Below are 18,124 nucleotides of genomic sequence, written 5' to 3' on the forward strand. Positions count from 1 at the left end.
ATGAAAGGCAGAGTGGGCAATTGGAGGATTGGTCCTCAAGGAGCACAAACCATTAAGACATCCTCTAATATCAATACCTGTCATGAGTGAGGATGGTGAGCAGGGGGCTCCCATCCAGGCTGTAAAGCGCATGCGTAGTACTGAGGAATTAGGTGGCCATTCAAAGAGACACAGATCGGGCCCACCTTAGTCTTTGGGGTTTATATGTCTGGGTTTTTCCCACGCTTCTTCAGTTTGTTAGGATTCTCTGTTATGTAGCAGTAATAAAACACTAGAGACCTACTCCTTGTCTCAGCGTGGTTCCTGGCTGTTAGGACATCAATCCCAACAAACTCCTACTCCCATCGAAAGAGGGAGGAACAAAGAATTTAAAGGGGAGACATTTGGAAATGTCTTCAGAAAACCAAGAAATTCGGCTCGCCATCCAACAATTGGCAGCAGCCCTGCAACAACACCAACAACAGGTAGATCTACAGGTCAACACATTACGAGCTGCCATGCTACAGCAGTTACAACAACCAGCTCCGATTAACCCACAACCGGCGCCAGCAGCAGCAGCAGCAGCAGCTCTGCCAGTAGTCTTGAGATCCGAGGGCAGTCTACCAGAGAAGTTTGGAGGAGAAGCAGGACAGTTGAGAACCTTTCTCACACAGTGCACTATGTTTTTCGACAGCAGACCGGCAGAGTTTCCCACAGACAGAACCAGAGTGACCTTCATCCTAAGTCTGCTAAAGGGACCAGCAGCCAAATGGGCTATTCCCATGGTGGAGAACAACGACCCGATTCTCAACGACTACCAGACCTTTTTGGCAAGTTTCCGAGCACACTTTGACGACCCGATCAGAGAGGTCACTGCCAGCCGGGAAATTCGGAAGCTCAAGCAAGGTAACGAGGGTGGGAATCTACATTGCTGATTTCAAGTTGTTAGCAGGAGATCTGGACTGGAATGAGAGTGCATTAAAAGACCAATTCAAACGGGCTGGATGAAGAAATTAAGAATGAATTAGTGCGCCAGGGAACACCAGCTAACCTAGAAGCCTTATATCAGTTGTCTGTGGTCATAGATGCCAGGCTAGAAGAGCTCAGACAGATGCAGTCGGGGAGAGGCAGGGGCCTCAGGACGCTTCCAGGATTTCCAGCTCTCTCCATAGCATCTCCTCACTCAGGACCAGAGGAGCCGATGCAGATCGGGGCGAGCAGGAGGCTTATTTCCGAGGCTGAGAGACAGAGAAGGAGAGAGAGAGCCCTCTGTTTCTACTGCGGAGCCCAGGGGCACATGGTGAGAGCTTGCCCAGCGAGAAGCCAAGCAACTTCAGTAAGACCCCCAGGGCAAGCAGCTGAAACAAGAGCCATCTCCGCCTCTGCTTCCAACCAGGGAAACTCTGTCGGTCTCCCTCCACAGAGCTCAGCAGGGAGACCATCAATCAATTAAGGAGGGCTCATTCCGAGGATTCCAGGCAATCCTTTTACTACTTACCAGTCAACCCAGAGCACCAGGTCAAGCTAGAGGCCCTTGTGGATTCCGGAGCTTCAACCAATTTTATTGATGTGCAGACCGTACAAGACTTCAACATCCCGACCACAGAATTGCCATGTCCCATAGAAGTGGAGACCATTGATGGCCAGCTCCTCAAGGCAGGGCCGATTAGAAGGTTCACAGAACCAGTGCAACTGACAACGGGAGACCACACTGAGTGGATCCAGCTTTATGTTACTGCATCGCTTAATGTGCCTGTAATCCTAGGCACGCCTTGGCTGAGGATCCACAACCCATTGCTAAACTGGACTACGGGAGCAATCTCTTTCCCAGCTAAGGAATGCCAGCACCACAAGATTAAAGCCGCTCTCCGCTCTCCAGCAACCAATGCAGTCACAGAAGCAGGGGGGGTCCAGTTGCCAGCCAAGTATGCAGATTTTGCAGATGTTTTCAGCGAACAAGAGGCCACAGCACTACCCCCCCATAAGGACTGTGATTGCACCATTGAGTTGATACCAGGAGCCAGGATTCCAGCAAGGAAACAAGATCCCATGTCTCCCAAAGAACTAGCCACCTTAAAGGATTACTTGGATTCTAATCTCCAAAAGGGGTTCATCCGACCATCTACTTCCCCAGCGTCTGCTCCTACCTTCTTCGTACCAAAGAAGCCTGACCCGTTGGCACCTGCAACCCAGGAGACACCCATGAGAGTGGTCCATGATTTCAGTTTTTTAAATAAACAAAAAAAGAAACTTATCCCTTGCCTTTAATCTCTGATCTGCTGGATCGCTTACAGAAAGCATGCATTTTTACCAGGTTGGATCTCAGGAATGCGTACAATCTGATCCGGATGAAAGAGGGGCACGAATATCTAACTGCCTTCGACACCAGGTTTGGTAAATTTGAGTACCTTGTTTTGCCCTTTGGCTTGTCTAATGCAGGAGCCATATTTTCCAGATTTATGAATCAAATTTTCTCTGATTTACTAGATAAGTATCTGGTCATTTATCTAGATGACGTATTAATTTTATCTGAGGATGCTACAACTCATGTAACCCATGTACGTAATGTCTTACAAAGACTGAGAGAGAACAAGCTATTCGCCAAGCTAGAGAAGTGTGCCTTTGATTTAACTGAATTACATTTCCTGGGCTATAGAATAACAACAGAAGGCATATCCATGGATCCTTCTAAGGTCCAGGCAATTCTCTCTTGGCCACCTCCCTAAAATGTTAAAGAAGTGCAAAGATATCTAGGATTTTGCAATTTCTACAGGCGGTTCATAAAAAACTTTAGTGACGGCTAGACCCCTCACACAGCTTTCGAAGAAAGGATCAAAATTCATTTGGGGGGAGAGAGAGCAAGCAGCCTTCCAAGAATGTAAGCAACACTTTGCATCCCAGCCGCTGTTAAGACACCCTGATCCCACGAAGCAATTCATAATGCATTCAGATGCTTCCGATATTGCCATTGGGGCAGTGTTATTGCAATATACAAACAAAACCGAGAATACATTGTTTCCGTGTGCCTTTTTTTCACACATGCTCTCACCAGCAGAGAGAAACTATGATGTTTTTAACAAGGAGTTGCTGGCAATTAAAGCAGCATTCCAAGAGTGGAGGCACTGGCTAGAAGGTGCAGCCTTTCCTGTGAAAGTTTGCACCGATCACAAGAATTTACAGCTTCTACAAAACACCAGATCCCTCACCCCACGCCAAATCAGATGGAGCCAGTTTTTCTCCCGTTTCAATTTTGTTATTTCTTATGTGCCCGGGGCACAAAACAGCTTGGCAGATGCCCTGTCTCGATCCTTTCAGGCAAACCCCGCCACTCACCAGGAGGTACAAGCTACTATATTACAACCTCACAACTTTGATCAGTCTATGAGGGGGAACCAAACAGAGATTTTAGCAGCAGGCAGGCAAGCAGAGGACCTATTTACAAGAGTCAGAGCTCAGCAGCAACAGGACCCGTATGCCAGGGCCAGGATGGATGACCTCCAAAGGGGCCCGCAAGACACTGCCCCCCCATTCAATGTGGAGGCAGGAATCCTCTGGCATAGTGGGCGATTATATATTACCCCTTCATTGAGGGAAGAAGTACTGAGACTTTGCCATGACCATCAAACGGCAGGCCACGGAGGTGTTTTCAAAACTCTCCATAGAGCTCTGAGAGACTGCTGGTGGCCTAAGATGACTGCAGACATAAAGGGTTACGTTGCTTCTTGTCACATCTGCAGACGAGCCAAGCCTCTCCCAGGGAAGCCCACAGGACCCTTGCAACCCCTACTCACCCCCAGTAGGCCTTGGGATACAATCTCCATGGATTTCATCACTGATTTACCCCCGGTCCAGGGGCTGACTTCCATACTAGTGGTGGTGGACCTTTTCACAAAAATGGTGCATTTTATTCCTTGCAAGGGCCTCCCATCTGCACAAGCCACAGCGCAGTTGTTCATGGACCATGTTTTTAGGTATAGAGGCATGGTGGATCACTTGGTGAGTGACAGAGGCCCACAGTTCACTTCCAGGTTCTGGAGGGCCCTTTTCCAGTCATTAGGGGTCCAGATCCACCTGTCATCATCGCATCATCCTGCTAGTAACGGGCAAGCCGAGAAAATTAACCAATGGTTACAGCAGTATCTCAGGTGTTACACCACTTATCAGCAAGACAATTGGCCAGCCCTACTCCCCATGGCAGAATTTACATATAATAATTCTGTACAGTCCTCTACCAAGATGTCCCCTTTCCAGGCACTCTACGGGGTTAACCCTCGGGTGTTGCCGACCTCCTCCCAGCAGGGAACTGTTCCAGCCACGGCTGATTTTCTTAAAGAGCAACAAGCTGCACAGGAGTTGTTAAAGGAGCAGCTGAACAGGGCAAAGAGTGCTTACAAGAGAGCTGCAGATGCTCACAGACAGGAAGGGCCAGCGATTGCAGTAGGAGACAGAGTGTGGCTCTCTACCAAGTTTTTGAACTCTACCAGACCCTCCAAGAAATTGGACTCTAAGTTTGTGGGCCCTTTCACTGTCCTACAGCAGATAAATCCAGTGGCTTATCGTTTACAGCTCCCAGCATCCATGAACGTCCATCCAGTGTTTCACAGATCATTGCTAGCCAAAGACCCTCCCCCAAGTGCCTTACGATCGCAACTGCCCCCCCCACCTCCAGTAATTGTGGAGGGGGAGGAGGAATACGAAGTCGAGGAAATTCTGGACTCTAGGAGGAGGGGAAGGGGCATCCAATATTTCATACACTGGAAAGGGTACCCTGAGGAAGAGCGCACATGGGAGAATGCCAGAGATGTACATGCTCCAGCACTGGTTCATCGATTCCATCAGCTTTTCCCTCACAAACCCAAGCCTCACACTCTACCAGAGATTCCTCACTTGGATGAGCAGGCAGAGGAATTCGTAAGTTTGCACCTTCCACCCCCGCCTGAAGCCTTGACTCCAGTTACAGAGGAGGGGGGGCCCCCGCAGCCCTCCAGCTCAGGTGTGCATTTCCCAGGGGGGAGGGGGGACGATTCTTCTAATTATCTAGCTATTTTCCAGCAGCGGCCACCTGGGCCAGACGCGTTATCAGACCTGGAGAGCAGCACTGATTCGTCCGTGGAGGAGTTTTCCTTTGAAGACTTTCCATCGTTGCCCAGTTCCCATGGGACCTTAGAAGGAGACGTCGAATCTTATCCAGCCTCTGGAAAGGAGGGGGCTGAAATGGAATGTGAATCTGGAGGGGAGGGTGATGTCATGAGTGAGGATGGTGAGCAGGGGGCTCCCATCCAGGCTGTAAAGTGCATGCGTAGTACTGAGGAATTAGGTGGCCATTCAAAGTGACACAGATCGGGCCCGCCTTAGTCTTTGGGGTTTATCTGTCTGGGTTTTTCCCACGCTTCTTCAGTTTGTTAGGATTCTCTGTTATGTAGCAGTAATAAAACACTAGAGACCTACTCCTTGTCTCAGCATGGTTCCTGGCTGTTAGGACAATACCGGTTCATATCAGTGCATTTTGTGTACTCTACATATGTATCTGCTGCAATAGAAAAGGATGGGCAGTGGTGGAGGGGTGGTGGTTCACCTGGAGAGGCCTCTCCCAAAAAAGGGAGCCTGCCAAAGATTGGTTAGGGTAGGTAAGGCATACAGTAGTTGCTCACTCAGGAAAGGGGAAGCTGCATGGGAGCCCTAAATACAATCAGTCAGTCAATCAGTCATTTTATTTAATTTATTTCTATGGCTTCCCACCTTGCCAGAGCAACTATGGGCAGCTAATACCATAAAAACCACAACATAAAATGAACATCAGAAAAACAACAATTATAATGACAACCAAGACAAAACCCAATCCACAGTGAAATACAATATCACACAGGTTCTAACTAACTCCTCGACCCCCATGCCAAGGAATAGATCCAAGTCTTTAAAACTTAAAACTTTCTGAAAGTTGGGGTCTAATTGCAGGGGGTGTGTCTAATTGCAGGGGCTCTGGCATCCAAGGGCAGGCCCTGCAACAAAAAAGGCCCACTTTCTGGGTCTTGCTGGATGACATTCTTTAATCAACAGGACGTTGCCTCTCCTGCCAGACTTAAATGGGAAACAATGAGACAGAGACAATTCTGCAAATGGAGAGCTTTATAAGTGACAACCAGCACTTTGCATTGTACCCAGAAGCACACATGGGCTGGGAATGCATTGAAGTGTCGTGAGGATACTGTATCTGTTTAATTTTATTAGTATTAAAACTGAGCCAGTCAAAATTTAATTCCAGTATTTCGGGGCATTGGGTTTAAAAGGTAATGGGGAATTACCACATGACTCTATTTTAGATTTACATTTAAAGTATCTTCTTTGACTAGTGAAGAGCAAGGAGAGATGCTGTTGCAATTTAGCTATTAGCCCTTATGCAACAAGCAAGAGCTGGCCTTGGCTGAATTAATTACATGCTGAATTTGTGATTATATATGTTGTGAGTTTGACCAGCTTAATCACTGAAAATGGATGATCTGTGAGCTGACAATGCTGGTGTTTACTAAATGGATAATTTGCTTCTATGGGTGAGATCTGAGGCCAATGGTATGTATAGATGGTGTTTGTAAATGACCACTATGCAATTTGAGAGTAGGACCCAAATCTGCTAGCAATATATTTGTGGCTTGCCATTGCTTGCCATTGCCTTCTTCCAAGATTTTTTAAAATACACTTCTCAGCCTAGCCTATAGCCCTGGAATTTCCTGGGACTTTCTCACATCCAGCTTAGCTTCCAATCCCAGAAAATGTCTGCCAAGGGCTGCCACTGACATGTAATCTTTGTGTGTATGTGGGGGGAGAGAGTCCAGTGGGAGTCTCATGTAGACTGAGTTTTCTGCTGATCTCTGCTTACAAGTACAGTGTCAGTATAGTGTCAGTGAAGTTCAACAGAAAACTAAGGCTACATTAGATTCCCAGAAATCTCCCTCTTTATCATGATAAGGAAAGCAATTATTGCTGAGATATTGCATATTTCTAGTATTCTCCATTCCAAAGGAAAGTCAGTCCTCTGGGTGATGCATTTCTTGATGTCAAAACACTGCTCCCTACATTGCCAGCCACCAGTAGCAATAAATTAATTTGTAAACTCTTCAGATTGGGGCCAACTCTGGTGAGTTAATCAGAATCAACACAAAATAATCTGACAGGTTGAAAATGGTGCCAGTCAAGGTGAAGGTTAAAATAGGTGGACCCTTGCTGAAGAATCTAGAGTTTGTTTTTTTGCAGATGCCAGGATTGGTAGAACCAATAAAAAGCTGGCTGCTTAGCAACCCTCATATATCACCAGGTAAATGTGTTGCCGCTGCTGCCCTTGTTAAAGCAAAGTTCACAAAATAGATTGGGTGAAGATAATTTATTGCAGACACTCTCAGAAGCTGTGACATTTGCACAATGCCTTGCACCAACTGCAATGGGTATTGATGCATCACTTGGGTGGGGGCGGAGGGAAAGGAACAATATCATTTCCCAATTCCAGAATATAACCATCTGAGTGTTGAGTAAAATGTTGTATTATTCTAGCAGGAAAAAGGACTTTCCCTGGACAAAACTGCTTCTGGCAGCAAGTAAGACATCACTACTTTTGAATGTATGAATGAGTAATCAGAAATCACACACATTTCCTATCCTGTCACTTCGTTTCAGATACAGTGCTTCTCAACAGAACCTTTCACATACTCAGCTTGAACCTGCTTATACATTCAGCAACAAGTCACCCCATGTTCACTTATCTGTTCATACAGAAGAAGTTCTAAGATGGCTCCTAGATGTGACAGTGGGTATCTATTGAGTGACTCTCTTGCTGAAGTTAAGCAGAGCTGGATCTGTTCAATGTCTGCAGGAGAGAAGACCTCAGGATCCTGCAATAGTTTCTGTAGGTTCCACAATGGAAAAATTTACTAAATAAATCCAAGTAGTCCCAAGGCTTACATTTCCACTTACTATCCCTTATAGTGATGATGCACACCAGCTGAACCACATTCATAAGACTTTATTAGCCCCTGAAGTATAGTACAGGTAACTCTCTGACAGCAAATACAGACTACTTTATCAGAATTGCTTGAATATCTAACATCTCAAATTAGCTGACAGCAAAATGCTAGCAAATTGATGAGATGACAACAACAACAAAGATAAATAAGCCCTTTTTACAGTCTTAGGCTCAGAAGATGTTCCGCAAAACTACTACCGCCACCACTTTTTCATCCGTTTGCTTCCATTTTAATATGTTCTTCCCTTGGCTAAAGTTTTTATTTTCCTCTCCCCTCTTCATTTGATTACAGCAGCAAATTAGATTTTTCTCTTGGCCTTAATGCTCTGCCACAATCAAATCCAGGACATTCAACCATACAGATTGATATCACCTGTATATTGGCTGTTTGTAGCTGGAGGCTGGAAGCTCATTCACCTTACTTGAGCCCGCTGTCTATCCCATGAAAGCCTCTCCAAGGAACCATATATTTCTTATCTCTGCTGTTTTGCACTGAGAAATTTCTAGGCTGAATTAGTGCTTTCAAAATCCAACAACCATCCACATACCAAGGCAACATTTTTGCACCTTTGCTTGAAATATATTTTGAAATGTCATAATTTTAACAAAAAGGTAATATCCTGCCACAATTGTCCCTGGACTGAGGCATGACAGACTTTTCTGGGGTGCGGTGGGGGACGTCAGCCAAAGTCTGCCTCTGGCTGTTGTATATTCTAAGCAAGCTCAATCATCTACATTTGCGGACCTGAGATCCTCTTTTATCGCAAGTGTGCCGCTGCCACAGATTCTTTCTCCTTGTTTTTCTGGAGCTGCTTTTTAAACTGTATATACTTTCCATTGATAGCAGTACTACCAGCACATGAATGTATGTTTTCAGTATATAAGGCATTGTTCAGCTTTTTCTTCCATATATTTGAATGGCAATGGCACACTTGCCATCCCAACTCTTCAGTTGCAGACCAACACATTTGAAAAATAGTCCTGGTAGGTCATGTGTTGGATAACTAACTACTCATTTTACTTTTGAGGTTAGAAGTTGAGAATTTTAGATTCCCTTTTCAGTGCAAAGGTCTGAAGTAGAGAAAGAATTCTTACTGGGGTGTTTGGGGGTTTTCTCTACTAGCTAAGATATGCTTTGGTATACAGTAGTTCAGGTTGCAGTAGTGTTGATGTAACAAGATGTTAGCAATCTTTTCCAATAAAAACAGATTTTGTTGAAAGCACAATTGTGCAAAGATAGGCACAAAGACAATAATTTGTGTCATAGCAATTATAAATTCAGTGCTACAAATGCCAACACCTGTCTGCTTTATGAAAAATCACAACATAATAGGATGCGTATTTGACTATAACAAAGAGAAAGAGGGTTCACCAAACCTAAGGCATATACTTCTTTTTCTGAAACATGATTGTTTTTATTGTTGTTGCATATAGTGATTGCAGATAGGACCACAATTGCCTGAAAGTCTGTGACCTGAATATTTATTTATTTATTTTGAAGGAAACAGGATACCTGTTTTGCCAATGGCACACTCAGGCAGGAATCTGGAGCGGACAACAAGGCTTCTCCTCAGCAGAATGAATGGGAGGGCCAACACAAAAGGACTGGTTGGTCACTTTTTGAAATAAGTGTCAGTACAGATTTTGCTCTATCTAAATACACTACTTTATAATCATTTGAAATAATTGAAATAAAGTAATGCACACTACCAGTGAACATTTTCCATTAGGCCCAGTCTTATACTTTTAGACTGCATCTAGCTTCCTTTCTGGTTTATTCATATTTTCTAAAGATCCAGTTAGCTACACTGCAGAGTGATTTCGCATCAACGCAGGATTTATATTTGAAATCTTGGAATCTCAGGAGAGACTTCAGTTTATAAATTACTTTAGAGAATCCATGATCAAGGTCTAGAGCCCTACTTAGCCACAAGCTTTAGTTTTTGTGACTTGCAGGCAATATAACACATATGGCTTGGCCAAGTACTGTAGCTGTCCTTTTCTGTCCTTTTTTAGCTAGGCCTGCGATATATCACCTGCCTATATGTAGAGCTCCTATAAATGATCTACATCATTTGCTGAACAGGCAACCTACATATTGGGACAGTTGAGGACTATTTAAATATTCATTCCTAAGATTGTAGGTTGTTTGTAGGTAAGATCAGGTGGATATGATGGAAAACAGAGAACTAATGATAATGGAAGCTGCAGCTGGTGTAACTTTCTTGTAGTCAGATGAAGAAAAATGTATGAAACCAATGCTTGGAACTTTAGATGTACTTCAAGCAAAGAAACATGGAGAAAAGGAGGCTAACATAGACATATGAGGAAATATAACCATAATCTAGGGACATGGGACAATAAAATCTCACCATACTTTGTGTCCATTATTTTATAAGACATCTCTCCAGTCTGATATTCTCCAAACAGGATGGCAACTATACAGTATGACTGCTAATAGGCAAAATGCTATATGGTGTTCTCCCTGGCCTAGATACATTTATAGAAGTTGCTGCTTCCCTTAGTTTACCATATGTAACAAAGAAGATCACAGAAACAAAAGCTAAAGGCATATTTGCAACTTTCACCAATGTAGTTATTTGATGAATGTAGCACTGTGTGCATGTTCTGGCTTCTTATCTTCCAGTCTCTGAGATGTTGCTGTGAAAGGTCCAGAAAAGGCATTTACTCTGCTATCAGTCACAGAAGGTCCAGTCATAATGTTTCATTTGTAGCCCTCCAGTGTGTGTGTATGTGTTTTACTGCTTCTAACATAACTGTGCAATACCTTTTGATTAATAGTGTTAGAGGTTTTCCATTGGGAAGTACCATAAATCTGATGAATGTTCACCTTTACTATATGTACCTGAAAGGAAAACAATCCTGAATTTAAAATGACCCTGGAGATTCTATTCCCCCTATAAATGTTTGTGTGTGGCATCTGCATATACATATGTTATAAATATAAATGTTAATTGAACTACTTTAATTACTTATTAAAATTAACTGCCAAAGACAACATGGTAGTACTGTAAAAAGACACTCCTGCTTTCTCTGGGCAAGCAAGCAGACATGGAGGAAAGCCTTGAGTGACCCACTGGTCTAGCTATCTATCAAAACCATCCACCAATCAATCACAGCAGCACCATGATTGATAGATGGTTCCTGGTACAATATGCAATAGTGTATCTGTAGCCTCTGGAGTATCTACTGAACTATGTGTGTTACTGAAATTCATTATTTTAATGCATTATTTTAAATTTTTAGTCTTTAAAATGGAAGTTTTTTGCAGGTGTTAAGATAAATGCTAAAGTTGACCAGTCTACCAGTAGTATTGATAAAAGTAAGCCTAATGTGATATTCATATTTCCCAGTTGCCTCCATTCTGCTTTACATTGCTACCCCAGGCCATGCTGGAGATACAGTTGATGAGTTATTCTAGTGCTTGGAATTAGTCAACATCTGTATGGGGCAGAACAGGGTGCGAAGTTGAACTCAAATGAGATAGAGGTGCTGATGTCCTCAAGGCTCTCTGCGAATGACAGAGTTGTCTCTTCATGGGGAGGCACTCCCTGAAGGAGCAGGTTCATGACTTGGGGATTCTTCTGGACCCATGGCTGCTGCTAAAGAAGCAGGTGGAGGCTGTGGCCAGAGGGACCTTGGCCCAGCTTGGATTAGTGCATTATCTGGTCCAAGAGGACCTTACAATAGGAACTCATGCCCTCACAAACACCTGGTTAGACTACTGCAATGCGTTCTTTAAAGAGCACTTGAAAGCTACAGGGCAATGAGAAAGGATTTTTTTAAAAACAAAAACCCTGCTTGTTGCACTTGCTTATACATGCCTTTCTATGTTTTAACTGTGGATATATAAATGCAATTTAACTATGCATATACATATAGACACACACACACACGTACATATAATCTAATATACATCTAGTAAGACCAGCTCATAGGAAGGAAAATGATTGGGAATTGCTTCCCTGGAACAGGCAGGTGGGAAGACACAGCAACAGGAGGATGCAGGATCCTCCCATCTGGACTGAACACCCTGTAACCTCCTGCAAAAGTGTCTCCATTTGGACAGGATTTCCTTAACTTGGCTTAGACTAAAGCTGGCATGAGCACAGGACAGGAGCAGCTTAAACAGTAAATGCAGATAGGCTCTAAAATCAAGAAAGAATTAGAGAATTACCTATATTTTTTCAAGTGATATGCATAAATATTTTATTCATTTATTTTGGTGCCTGCAAGTCAGTGTTGACCTCTGGCAACTGCTTGGACTAGTCCCTGTAGTTTTCTTGGAAAGATTTTTAGAAGTGGTTTGCCATTGCCTGCTTCCTAGGGCTGAGAGAGGGTGACTGGCCCATGGTCACCCAGCTGGCTTTGTGCCTAAGAGGGGACTAGAACTTACAGTCTCCCAGTTTCTAGCCTGCTGCCTTAACTGCTATATGAAACTGGCTTTATGCATACATACATGACTATAATTATTTTTTGCTCAACCCAAACCCAAATGAACTTTAGTTTTATTAATGCAAGGTCACACAAACACACTTATTATTTGAAGAGGTTGTTGTATTGCGAAGTCTGAGAGGCTCTGCTGTAGGATGTACTGTAACAACCTTCCTTGTTAATTTCTTCATAGTAAGGAATTAATACAGTATGGAGGAGGAAATGTACCCTACTAAATGCATACAGTATACTTAAGCGTGTGTGTGAATTATCACCCTAGGTAGCAATTGTAGTGGCTACATCTCAGAAGAGTTCTTGCTAATGGAAAGACAGCAGAGGGTCATTTTTCTTATCACTTTGTGCAGATGCTCTATTTGTTCTCTCACAGATTCTAAAATAATAGAGAAATGTGAAAAAGGCACAGGAGCAAAGCTTATAAAGAAGATCTGTGTGTGTGCGTGCAGGTGAAAGAACAGGCACATTTCAACATAGAAGTGGCTGTTTTGTTTGTAGTTCAAGGTTTTGAATCCTCCCTGGGTAGGATTAATGGTTGTTTATTTATACTGAGGTGTTTCTTAAAAGAAAAAGTGCCATAAAATCACATCAGTTTCACCATTAGCATATATCAAATGTGTATGAATAATGAAACACGCAGCAAGGTATAAAATCAGTAAAGAGGCACATGGAGCCAATTATAGGGAGAGAAGAAAATCTGAGATTAGATCTGAAACTCCACTGTAGCAGTTTCTCACAGACACACTATTACTGAAGAGCTGGAATAAAAGGAGGATAAGATATAGAGTGAGTACTGCCAATCGAGAGGTTATATCACCCCTTCCCTTCCAAACCATGATCCTAAGGTCCCTTCTGCTTATTCCTCCCAGCTGCTTCCTCTGGAGTTGGATTAAAAAAAACGTGATTCCCACAAATGAATACAATGTGTGGGCTCACAGGAAGGTGCGTGCCCATCTGGTTTAATGTACAGTTGCAGCCCTAATATCTCTGCTAAGGCCTCTCTTGGTGTTCATCTTGGGAGAAGAGGATTAAAGAACCATCAAGATTATTGTTGTCCTATCAGTCCTTCAGTTCAAAAGATGGCCCTTGCTAAGAAATAGTTGAGGATTGTGGTCATTATTTCAACTTTCCTTACTCAGCTCTTGGTGATTACCATGAATGAAAGACTTTGTGTATCTTGGACAGATGGATGTAATAGCTTAATTTCTTCCACAATTATTTGTTGAGGCAATTGGGGCTATACAACATTAAGAGTACCTACTGAGCCCATGGAGGACCTGATATTTGAACCAGGGAATATTCTAGCTCACAGCTTTTATCTCCTGTCTGACATGTCTAGCCAGCAGCTTGGCAGCACTCTTCCTGTCTATGGGGAAAAAAAAAGAAATGATATTCAAGACCATGAAGCAAAGCAACTTCGTAGTTCTGCTAGAAAGAGAGGCGATAACCTTGAAGGCATCTTAGTCATTCTCACAGGCTTGGAATGTACAACAACTACAGAAACAACGCCACATTTGGAGGAATCTTCATTTTTACCCACCACTTAGGAAAGTCTGCTTTAATTTGAATGCGACCGTTAAGGCGAGAGTCAACAAAATATATTCAAAACATCCAGGCTTAATGTTCTAATCATAGAAGCTGAAGCTTTGTTAAGCAGCAGGGCTCTTATGCAAAATAGCATGGAAGACTCTCATGTAATTAAGGCAATTACTTCACTTTGGCATTTTTGGAATGTTGCCATTCCCTGTGTTTAATAAGGAAGGGATGTAGGTTGACAAGATCTATGTCATATGTGCCATAAAACAAACTGCTGAGTTGTCTATTACTCTGGCAACACAGCCCTATATTTCATGCTGTTTTGTCAGGTCTAATTGCTCTCAGGAGTCCAGATTTCATTAATACTCATCAGACTTAGGAGGAAGAGATATTTTTATTATTTTAAGTTGATGCATTTCTCTTTCTCTTTCCTGACTTTAAAAAGAGATAATATATTCTTGGACAAGCCACGCATACAGTACTTCTTTAGTTCATAAAATTTGAAAAACCTTAAAAAGCCGAATTTTAAATTAACAATTGGCCACTGCTATAAAGTGGATAAAAGAATTAGTTCCGGGAATCAAAGAACAGATTTTATAGAAATAGTTATGAAAATGGTGCAAATTGCCTAACAGGCTTTTTCAGCACGTAACAGATGAGCGTGTTTTAAGAACTGCAGTTGGCTGGATTGTTCTGATACGTCACCAGTCCAAAGGTACTATTACTGACGGAATTGTTGAGACCCTATAGGGGCCGTCCCCAATCTGTGCTCATTTTTTTGTCTTTTTTCTTTTGTAGAAGAAATGATCAAAACCTGTAGGCACGTAAAAAGCCAAGGAAATGGTTTGGACTTGCTACTGCAACCCAGTTTCAGCATGATCTACTTTTAGGATCTTGACAATCTTCTCCAATCAGTTGGGCCAGGCAGGCTTGCTAAGTTGGGTTCTAGAACATTTGGAGAGCACCAGTTAAAGGAGGATGTCAAAGAAAGAAGTATATCAGGTAATGGGACTTTTGAGCAGCAATAATAGGGGTTTAGGAAAGAGAATTCTCAAGATCCAGAGTAAACCTTGGGAAACTGGGAAAGCTTACAAAATGAGGAATGGGATTTGAAGTGTGTAGGAATGGGGGAAGAGAAATTAAACAGATCACAAGCTAAAGCTTATAAAGTGGAGAAGTAGTAGACACCCCTCCCCACAAACCACTTCCACACCTCCTTTGTGATTTGAATTTGTGTTCATAGAAGACTCATGCTGGAGGAACAATCAGATTCAAATGGAAGAAAGAATGCTACTGTAATGCCTTTCAAATTTGCATTTATTTGTAATTTCTTCCATCATATCAGCTGAGTGGTGATATTAATCGGTGAATTGCACAAGGAGAAATTTCTGATATTTTATTTAGTTGATTGTTATATAGGTACCCTAGCTCAATTCTCCCCTGCCCTCAAAATAAACAGCCGTGATAGTACCTTATTAGATCAGAGTAAATCCTCACATAATCCTATGAAGTACGTTATAATGAGAAATAGCGACTGCGAGTAACTTACCCAGTCACCTTCACAGCTGAATTGTAATATGAATCTGGCTGTCCTTGGTTTTGGTAGGACACTTTGCTATGCTAATTTTTTTTCAAAGGCTGTGCGAGCAAGATACACCAAACTATAGCTAGCCAATTTCATCTTAGCTTGTGTATTACATAAGCCAGTTTATGTCATTTATCTGGTCAGTCATAGAAATAAATATTATCTCTATTATCTCTCATTTGTCTGTCTATCATCTATGTCATTAGTATAATTCAGTGCATTGTGCAAACTGAGAAAATCAGCTTAATTTTGTAAACCTTTGTTCACCTAACATCTGGAACATATGTGAACATAACCCATTTTATTGTCGTGTACACACATACTCTTAGTGGTTTAGAAACACACACACACACACTCACCTAGTAGTTTCATAATCTAGTATTTTAGTATTTTATTCACAAAGTAGTTTTATAATTTAATCAACTAGGTTTAAGAATTAATAGAAAATTCTGCTGGAAGAAGAATCTGTTCCTTTATCCTACTATAATAAAGATCATCCTAGAAAATCCAGGTAGTTGTTTCCTGAGTTGACATAAATTTTGAAAGCCTGCTAAAGCAATTCTCCAAATTGATTTATATCTAGCATAATCAAGGCGTAATTACTTTGAGTCTCTTATTCACACACCCACTCACCCCAGACTAAACACTATCTTCTGTAACAGCCCTGTTCCCTCTTTGGTGTTCCAGGGACTGTTAGAGGTTTCATCACAGGAATAGTTAATATCACCTCATTGGTTTCAATACCATCAGATAAGTGGCATTGTCCAAAAGGGATTACAAAACCAGGGTGGAATACTCAGAGACTTGACTGAATTTGAGAAATTTATAATACAAAACTCAGAACATTTATTGGGTTTATTTAAAAGGTGCTATTGAACTGTAACTCAGAAACCAAAGAAGTTAGAGACTGTATCTTTAAATGGAAGCAGAATTTAAACAGGACAATTGATATGCAACAATGGGAATATCAGTGGAAGAAAAATATTACATTTACCATGAATATTACACATAGAGAAAACTGGTACAAGATGTTTTACTCTGATGCTGACTGCAAAAATAGATAATTTTTTAAAAAAAACTGTTGGAAATATGCCTTCCTGTCATCAGCAAATACTAGATACGTAATTATTCCAGCTGGCTATCTTGCACAGTTAGAAACATCTAGCCATAGGAAAGCTTTCTCTGTCACCTGCTGTCATGGTCCTCCCTCTGGGGTTTTGAATGGTAAATATTGGCTGAAAGGCTCTGTCCCTGTGATTCAGGAAACCACAGAACATATACTTTTTGTTGCTCCTTTTATAGAGACATCTGAACCAGATTTATCCTTCCTTTGACCAGCAGATCTCCTAATTGCTCAGATTCAGCTTATGCCCAGATGCTACTTATAAGTGAGCTGCCATTTGTTACAGTGCACAGTGCTAGATTTTGCACTGTAGTATGTAAGTTCTGCCAAACCCTCAAGCTCCTGCTATCTAGTGTATTTTATGTAATTTTAGGTATTATAATATTCTGTGTAATCTTAGATATGGTCAAATTTACAGCCTAGATGTAGATTACCTTTCTTTAATTTTATTTCTGAGTCCTAGTCAGGCTGGTTTAGAGATGTATTTCCACTTTGGTAATGGATTTTAATTTACTGCTTTCTTAAGCTAGATAGTTATAGGTGGTTATAAACCATTAATGGACATATTTCTTGTACTGGTCTGAGACTGCAGTAAAGACTGACTGGCTGACTATTGGAAATGCAATAATCAGGTTGGATCATTCTTCCATATTTGCTGACAATGTTGTAAAACTCAACAATTCTGGAACATGATTTATTATAGAATGAAACAAATTTTAAAAGGTTGAATTCTCTTTCCATCCAGCTGATTTTTTTTTTGTTAAGCATCACCAAACCTTACAGGCCTATAAAGTATACAGAGTCAGCTTTGTATGTGATAACTGTTGCAGAATACTTTATACCTGTTACTGGAAATCACACTTAATTCCCTCTTTAGAAGAATGGCAAATTAAACTGTGAGAGTTTGCATTAATCTCAAAAATATCATTCAGAATTTAATTTTACTTGGAAACTATTTACAGATTGTACTTCTACCTATGGACGTGTACTGTATTTGAAGTTTGGGTTTCTCTTATCCTAAGGCTTTAATATGTTAGCTCTTGCCTGATTCAATAAATAATGGTAGGGGTTTTTAGATTAGATAGAAAATCTTGTTAATTGTTCATTCTGACTTATGATTCTTATTATAATGATCACTGTTGTTAATTAGTGAATATTGATTTGATTTTAATAATGCTTTTTAAGTCCTGAATCGATATAAGAATACTTCTATATGCAGCACTAATCTAATGTTACTTTGACATTTTTACTCAGTTCCATGTAACTTATAAATCTCTTTTTTTTTCTTATTTCTTATTTGCTCTTTTATTGGTTGTGCTTTTAAATATCTATTAAAATAAAATAAACATGGAAATCCCCATTGCATAAAATGCTGGTCAGTGACTGTAATAAAGATACTAGGATATCCTAGTATCTAGAT

This window comes from Candoia aspera, chromosome 3 (genome assembly GCF_035149785.1).
Source record: "Candoia aspera isolate rCanAsp1 chromosome 3, rCanAsp1.hap2, whole genome shotgun sequence".
NCBI classification, from domain to species: Eukaryota; Metazoa; Chordata; class Lepidosauria; order Squamata; family Boidae; genus Candoia; species Candoia aspera.